This window comes from Haemorhous mexicanus, chromosome 25 (assembly GCF_027477595.1).
Source record: "Haemorhous mexicanus isolate bHaeMex1 chromosome 25, bHaeMex1.pri, whole genome shotgun sequence".
Classification (NCBI taxonomy): domain Eukaryota; kingdom Metazoa; phylum Chordata; class Aves; order Passeriformes; family Fringillidae; genus Haemorhous; species Haemorhous mexicanus.
In genome coordinates, this window is record NC_082365.1 from 2,383,506 (window position 1) to 2,392,500 (window position 8,995).

Below are 8,995 nucleotides of genomic sequence, written 5' to 3' on the forward strand. Positions count from 1 at the left end.
CGTGGCTGCTGCCAGCCTTGGGGACACTGCACGGCTGCACCTGCGTGTCACAAACAGCCAAGGAAGTGTGGCTTTCCCTGCAATGCTCTGGCAAATGATGATTGTTATTATTATTATAAATGGTAATTGCTTGTGAATTGTAACTGCTTTCAGGCAGAAGGTAAATCTGTAATCACTTCTGTGTCTGTGAAACTGGAAATGTGCACGAAGCAAGGCTGTCACAAGAGATAAAACACAGAAGGGAGACAGCACAAGCAGAGAGCAAAACGCCACAGAAAGAGAATGCCAGGTCTAAAGGGGCACCAGGAGACCACCAGGGGAGCACCCTGGGGTGCCAGGGCGGACCCCCAGACCCTGCAGCAGGGGATTCAGCACTGCTGCTGCAACCCAGGGTGCAGCTGTGGCAAAGCTGCCCCGAGAACGTGCCAAGGGACTTGAGGAAGTCCTGCAGCTGCACACTCTTCAGCAAGCAGTGCTTTGTGCTACTGCCTGCCTCTGGCCACAGCCAGCACTGCTCCTTCTGCTCTGCTGGTGTGTCCCTTATTCATTAGTTAAATTCATTCATTAACTCTGAAATTTCAGAGGAGTGGGATTAGCTCCTCACGCAGAGAGGGGACAGAGGGTTTGGGAAGGGGCTGAGCCTCCCTGCAGGCTCTGCTTTAGGGTGGGAAAACAGGACAAACAGAAAAAACCCCCGGGGGAAGCTGTGTGCTGCTGGTGGGGAGGATTTGGGGAGCCTGAGCTGATCCTGTGCCCCTCCCCAGCAGTCCCACACCTCAGGGTGCTCCTGGACCCCAGCATGCCTGGAGGTCTCCTCTGGAGGGGCTGGATCTGTTCCTGGAGCACAGGGATCCTGCTCCTGGCTGCCCACAGGGGTCTGCTCAGCTTCCAGCTCCACCTGGGACAGACAAGGGGGTGAGGACAGACACGTGTCCATCCTGGGATGGACAGACAGATGGACAGGGCACTAAAACCACAGGAAACCACAGAGAAAAGCCTGGAAAAACTCCACACCTGGCAAAGGGACAGCGAGGTGGGGAGGGGAAGGGCTGGGTCAGAGAGGAGGGAGATGTCCCAGCAGCCGAGGAGAGCCCTGAGCCAGCTCCAGAGCTGGGAGCACCCCTGGGACAGAGGAATCTCCTACCTGCAGCTCTGCAGCACCAGGATCAGCAGCTGGGCTCTCCCGAGGGCTCCTGGCCGGACTGGGGGGCTCCAGAACATTCCCAGTCCCCACTGGCACATCCTGCAGGGAACCAGCACAGCGTGCCCGGCTCAGGCTGAGCACACCCCTGCCGTGGGGTGGGCTGGGACAGGTAAAACCCCTCACCTGCGGCTGTTCCGGCCTCTCTGCAGCTCCCGGGGGAGGAGCAGGGGGCTGGGGAGGCTGCGGGGGCTGCGGCTCCTTCCTGGCCACGGGCTGGCTCCTCCTGGAGGGGGCAGGACAGGAGGGCTTGGAGCGCACCTTGTGCCCTGCAGGTGGGGAACAGCGGCAGAGAAGGCTCAGCCCGGCTCGGGAGAGGATGGAGAGCAGCGAGGAGGAGCACGGGGGGCAGCACAGACCTCGGGAGGCTCGGGGACAGCACGCCCGGGGCACCGGGATCAGCTGCCGGGGGTGGCTCCGCCGCGGGCGGTGGCTCCAGGGCGGGCGGTGCTGCTGGAAATTCCCGGGATTCCTGCAGGAGCACAGCCCCAGGGTGGGGGGGTCGGCTTGGGAGGGGTCTCTGCTGGGACAGGGACAGCTCCCAGCCGTGCTGGTGTCGCTCATTGTCACCCACCCTGGAGGGCCGGAGGGGGGCCAGGGCGGGGGCTGCTCCTCCTCGGGGTACTCGGGCCAGGGGTCAGGCGGGGGGTCCTGCAGGGACAGGCTGGGTTCAGGGCACGGGACAGCCCAGAGGGTGCCACACACTGTCCTTGTCACCAGGGCAGCGAGTGGCCCCGTTTCAGCCAGCCCCCCAGGCCAGCAGCCCTCACCTGGTACCAGCACTCTCCAAAGTCAGCTCCTGGGACGGCTTCTCTGTCACCGCAGGGGGGTGGCAGGGGACACTCGGGGGGTGCCCACCTCCTGTGCCCCTCCTCCTCGTTCCAGGGGCCGTCCCCAGGCCCAGGGAAGGGTCTGGAGCTGGGCTGCAATGGCAAGGGCCACGGTCAGGGCACTCACCATGGGATTTTGGGGATTTTTTTCCCATAAACCCACTGGGATTTTTGGGATTTTTTCCCCATAAACCCACTGGGATTTTTGGGATTTTTTCCCCATGAGCCCACTGGGATTTTTTGGATTTTTTTCCCATAAACCCACTGGGATTTCTGGGATTTTTTTCCCCATGAGCCCACTGGGATTTTTAGGATTTTTTTTTTTTCCCATAAGGTCACTGGGATTTTTGGGATTTTTTTTTTTTTCCATAAACCCACTGGGATTTTTAAGATTTTTTTTCCCATGAGCCCACTGGGGTTTTTGGGATTTTTTTCCCATAAACCCACTGGGATTTTTTGGATTTTTTTCCCATAAACCCACTGGGATTTCTGGGATTTTTTTTCCCATAAACCCACTGGGATTTCTGTGATTTTTTTCCCCATGAGCACTGGGATTTCTGGGATTTTTTTTTTTATAAACCCACTGGGATTTCTGGAATTTTTTTTCCCCATGAGCCCACTGGGATTTTTGTGATTTTTTGTCCCACGAGCCCACTGGGATTTCTGGGATTTTTTTCCATAAACCCACTGGGATTTCTGGGATTTTTTTCCCATAAACCCACTGGGATTTTTGGGATTTTTTTCCCATGAGCCCACTGGGATTTCTGGGATTTTTTTTTCCATAAACCCACTAGGATTTCTGGAATTTTTTTTCCCCATGAGCCCACTGGGATTTTTGTGATTTTTTGTCCCCCACGAGCCCACTGGGATTTTTAGGACTTTTTTTTTTTTCCATAAACCCACTGGGATTTTTAAGATTTTTTTTCCCCATGAGCCCACTGGGATTTCTGGGATTTTTTTTTCCCATAAACCCACTGGGATTTTTGGAATTTTTTTCCCATAAACCCACTGGGATTTTTGGGATTTTTTCCCCATAAACCCACTGGGATTTTTGGGATTTTTTTCCCATGAGCCCACTGGGATTTTTTTGATTTTTTTCCCATAAACCCACTGGGATTTCTGGGATTTTTTTTTCCATAAACCCACTGGGATTTCTGGGATTTTTTTCCATAAACCCACTGGGATTTCTGGGATTTTTTTTCCCATAAACCCACTGGGATTTTTGTGATTTTTTTGTCCCATGAGCCCACTGGGATTTCTGGGATTTTTTTCCCATAAACGCACTGGGATTTCTGGGATTTTTTCCCCATGAGCCCACTGGAATTTCTGGGATTTTTTCCCCATGAGCCCACTGGGATTTCTGGGATTTTTTTCCATGAGCCCACTGGAATTTCTGGGATTTTTTTTTCCCATGAGCCCACTGGGATTTCTGGGATTTCTTGCTGCTCCCCCTCCCCACTGCGACCCTCAGCTCTTTGTGCCTCTCCTGCTCCCTGTCAGGGCTGCCCTGGCTTTGGGGGTGAATCCCCTCTGCAATCAGGGTGGAGCAGCTCAGATTTCACCTGACTCTGAAAACCAGCAGCAGTGGAGGGGGGGATGAGGCTGCCAGCAGTGGTGGAGAGCCCTGACTCAAAAATCCCCAAATGAAACCCCAGGAGGATGTGAAACCCCGAGAGCAAGTGGCACTGGCAGGGAGCAGGGGCAGATGTTTCCTGGCAGGAACCAGAGGGCAGCAATTTGCTTTTGGAAGGAGAAATGCTCCACACAGCCCCCAGCAGCCATCAGCCCGTGGGGGAAAAGCTGAACCCCGCTTCTGAACGGGAATTTCCAGCATGGCCCTGCCAGGAGTGAGTGTGGATTCACTCCTGGAGCCCTTCAGGGTCACCCCTGGAGAGAGCCAAAGAGATTCGTGTGGGTCTGGGTGAGCAACATCAGTCTAGGCTGTAATTGCTAATTAACTTTGAAACTCTTGGTTTAATTAGCAGTGCCCTGGTGCGACCGTTGTGATAAAGGAATGTGATTCGTGCTAAGAATTGTGAATATATCGATATTTTAGAAAATATTTGTTAAAAAGTAGTAGAGGAAAAGGATATGTAATTAGTGTCACAAAAGAGATGTTGTCAGGTGTTCATGAGAAAACAGGACACAGGATGTGGGTTGAGATAAATAACATCCCAAAACAGAATAGGCCTTGGCATAATTAAGGAATCAGTCTTGAAATCCCTGCCAAATTTACTTTGTACTCGATTTTTTTGTATTCATTTTATATAAAATTGCTGCTCAATTAAAACTGCTGCTACCTTCTAATTTTGTGGTTTGCTCAATTAAACATATAGGTCCTCATAGAGAACACCATCCCCACTGCTCTGCAGGTAACTGGTGGAGACCCTTTAGTCCAGTCATGGCCACCCATAAATAAATATAAAATAAAGAAATTATTTATTTAACCTAGATGTATTTGTTTTGCCACTCCTCATCCTGGTGAGGGTGAAGCTGTGGAACCCTTCAGACACAAACTGCTGGATCCAGACACTTCCAAACTCCTTTTGGGAATTTAGAGAGCCACAAACTCCTGTCTGTGCCTGGGGGAGCCACGAGTGGATCCTGACACGTCCACTCTGCTTTTGGGGATGGGGCTTGGTGAGCCAGGGGCTCCTTGAGGTGACTTGGGAGGGTCTCCCTGACACACTCCGACCATCCCCGGGACATCCAACCATCCCTGGGACATCCAACCATCCCCGGGACATCCGACCATCCCTGACAAACTCCAACCATCCCTGGGACATCCGACCATCCCTGGGACATCCAACCATCCCTGGGACATCCAACCATCCCTGGGACATCTGACCATCCCTGGGACATCTGACCATCCCTGGGACACCTGACCATCCCCGGGACATCCAACCATCCCTGGGACATCTGACCATCCCTGGGACATCCAACCATCCCTGGGACATCCAACCATCCCTGGGACATCCAACCATCCCTGACAAACTCCGACCATCCCTGGGACACCTGACCATCCCTGGGACATCCAACCATCCCTGGGACATCCAACCATCCCTGGGACATCCGACCATCCCTGGGACATCCGACCATCCCTGGGACATCCGACCATCCCTGACAAACTCCGACCATCCCTGGGACACCTGACCATCCCTGGGACATCCAACCATCCCTGGGACATCCAACCATCCCTGGGACATCCAACCATCCCCGGGACATCTGACCATCCCTGGGACACCTGACCATCCCTGACAAACTCCAACCATCCCTGGGACATCCGACCATCCCCAGGACACCTGACCATCCCTGGGACATCCGACCATCCCTGGGACATCCAACCATCCCCGGGACATCCAACCATCCCTGGGACACCTGACCATCCCTGGGACATCCGACCATCCCCGGGACATCCCCCCTGCCCTGTCCCTTACCGGGCACCTCCTGCGCCAGCGTCTCCTCGGCTGCTGCTCCCAGGGTGGCCCATCCCTGGGTGGCTCGTCCCAGGCTGGCCCATCCCAGGGTGGCTTGTCCCAGGCTGGCCCATCCCTGGGTGGGGGTGGCTTGTCCCAGGCTGGCCCATCCCTGGGTGGCTCGTGCCAGGCTGGCCCATCCCAGGGTGGCTTGTCCCAGGCTGGCCCATCCCAGGGTGGCTTGTCCCAGGCTGGCCCATCCCTGGGTGGCTTGTCCCAGGCTGGCCCATCCCTGGGTGGCTTGTCCCAGGCTGGCCCATCCCTGGGTGGCTTGTCCCAGGTGTCCTCAGGGCCAGCAGGGCGACACGGCCACGGTCCATCCCACCACGGGGCGGGCTGTGGAGAGATGGGAGCTGTGAGCAGCCTTGGCAGGGATGGGGAGCCAGGATCCCCCCGGCTGCCCTGGGAGAGCCCAGATGATGCCGGGATCCTCCCCAAAACCTGCAGCACCGATGTTCTCCGGGCTCCTCAGCATCCCCAGGGATGGAGATGGAGTAGCAGGTACCCAGGGTGGCCTCGGGGGGTGCTGGGCTCCCACCCCAACCCAGGGGAACCCCAGGGAAAGCCCAGGAGAGCTCCAGGAGAACCCCAGGAGAGCTCCAGGAGAACCCCAGGAGAGCTCCAGGGGAACCCCAGGAGAGCTCCAGGAGAGCTCCAGGGGAACCCCAGGAGAGCTCCAGGAGAGCTCCAGGGGAACCCCAGGAGAGCTCCAGGAGAACCCCAGGAGAGCTCCAGGGGAAGCCCAGGAGAGCTCCAGGGGAAGCCCAGGAGAACCCCAGGAGAGCTCCAGGGGAAGCCCAGGAGAGCTCCAGGAGAACCCCAGGAGAGCTCCAGGGGAACCCCAGGAGAACCCCAGGAGAGCTCCAGGAGAGCTTTCCCAGCCTTACATACCTCCCTGGGGAAGCTCCTCCTGCAGCCCGGCGGGGGGAACATCCTGCCCGAGGGGCCCAGGAGCTGCGGCATCCGCTGGAAGGGAGAGGCTGCCTCAGCACGTCCCCCAGGACGTCACTGCCGGCTTGGGGACGCTGCCAGCCAGGTGCCACCCGTGCTGCTGCCAGCCCCACGGCCGGAGCGCTGCGACAGCTCCAGGGCCACCGCCACACCTCCAGGGCCACCGGCGCGGGCACCAGCGGGGACACCGAGACCCGCTCGCTGTCCCCTGGGGGTGACACGGGGCTGGCAATGCCTTGGCACGCCCTTTGCCTGCCCGAGGCTCTGTTTGTCCCTGCCACGTGTCATCGCCAACCGTGATGTCCCCAAGGGATCCGGGTTGGGACACAGGGGCTTGGGTGAGCCCCCCGCCAGCCTGAAACCCCATTTTTGTCCCTAAATTGCGGGGTGTCAGCCTCAGGTCCTGCAAAGCAGCACTGGAGCACGGAGGGGGGGTGGGATGGAGAGCCCTGCACCCCAATCCTGAATCCCAACCCTTCCCTGCACCCCAAACCTGCTTCCCTGAATCCCAACCCTGCACCCCTGCGCCCCAATCCTGAATCCCAACCCTTCCCTGCACCCCAAACCTGCTTCCCTGAATCCCAACCCTGCACCCTTGCGCCCCAATCCTGAATCCCAACCCTTCCCTGCATCCCAGTCCTGCTTCCCTGAATCCCAACCCCGCACCCCGGTCCCGTTCCACACCAATATCCGGCGGGAGCCGATCCCTCCTGAGGAGCCCTCCCGGAGCTCTCCCCGAGCTCTCCGTCCCTCCCCCCTGAAGTTTCTCTTCCTCTTCCCATCCCGCTCCCGGCGCTGATTCCGCCCCCGAGGAGAACGGGAGCGCGCAGAGCCCGGGCAGCGCCGGGAGCGGGATCCGAATTCCTCCGGAAATCTCGGATCCGTCAGCGGGGTGGGAGCACAGACCCCCAAACTGCACCCCATCGGCACCCCGACCCCCTGAAACGGGGGTCCCTGCACCCCCGGGGCACGGAATATCCATGGAAAAGGGGATTCCGGGGTCCCTGCACCCCCGGGGCATGGAATATCCATGGAAAAGAGGATCCGGGGGTCCCTGCACCCCAGGACATGGAACATCCATGGAAAAGGGAATCCTGGGGTCCCTGCACCCCCGGGACATGGAATATCCATGGAAAAGGGAATCCCGGGGTCCCTGCACCCCCGGGACACGGAATATCCATGGAAAAGGGAATCCTGGGGTCCCTGCACCCCCGGGACATGGAATATCCATGGAAAAGGGGATCCGGGGGTCCCTCACACGAACCCCCCAGCTCCAGCACCAACCGCTCGGTGCCCGCGCTGCTCCCAAACTCGTGCCGGGACATTTCGGGGAGCGGGACCCCCCATTCCCGGGCCTGGAGCAGAACCGAGGGAAGGGCGGGAGGGTTTGGAGAGCCCTGGCAGGTCAGGGCTCCACGGCACCCACCTCTGCTGCCGTGCCGGGGGAGCCGCTGTCACCTCCCAGTGCGTCCGTTTGTCCGTCTGTCACCTCCCGGCACTGCAGCCGCGGGGACGCGGCTCTGAGGGTCTCCCAAAGGCGCTGCCCACCCAATTCATCCCCTCCCGAGCCAGCCCGGCGCCTCCAGCCTCTCCTCCCCCCTATTCCCCGGCATTCCCACTGGGAATGGCGCTCCAGGGCCTGCGGGGTTGGTTCCAGGCACGGCCATCCCGCCCTGCCCCGCAGGATTTATTTATCACCTTCCCGTGGCCCGGAACATCCCCGGCAGCCGCGGGGGGTTTGGCTGGGACGCGCTGATAAGGAACTGGTCTGAACTGGTCCGAACTGCTCGGGCCGGCCTTGCGGATCGCTACATCCACACGGAGGTGGGGACACGGCCTGACCTGCCAGGAACGTGGGAGGGGATCCGGGAAGGGAAGGTTTGGGAAGGTTTGGGAAGGGAAGGTTTGGGAAGGGACGGTTTGGGAAGGTTTGGGAAGGTTTGGGAAGGGAAGGTTTGGGAAGGGAAGGTTTGGGAAGGTTTGGGAAGGGAAGGTTTGGGAAGGGAAGGTTTGGGAAGGTTTGGGAAGGGAAGGTTTGGGAAGGTTTGGGAAGGTTTGGGAAGGTTTGGGAAGGTTTGGGAAGGTTTGGGAAGGGAAGGGAAGGGAAGGGAAGGGAAGGGAAGGGAAGGGAAGGGAAGGGAAGGGAAGGGAAGGGAAGGGAAGGGAAGGGAAGGGAAGGGAAGGGAAGGGAAGGGAAGGGAAGGGAAGGGAAGGGAAGGGAAGGGAAGGGAAGGTTTGGGAAGGGAAGGTTTGGGAAGGGAAGGGAAGGTTTGGGAAGGGAAGGGAAGGTTTGGGAAGGGAAGGGAAGGGAAGGTTTGGGAAGGGAAGGGAAGGGAAGGTTTGGGAAGGGAAGGGAAGGGAAGGGAAGGGAAGGGAAGGGAAGGGAAGGGAAGGGAAGGGAAGGGAAGGGAAGGGAAGGGAAGGGAAGGGAAGGGAAGGGAAGGGAAGGGAAGGGAAGGGAAGGGAAGGGAAGGGAAGGGAAGGTTTGGGAAGGGAAGGTTTGGGAAGGTTTGGGAAGGTTTGGGAAGGTTTGGGAA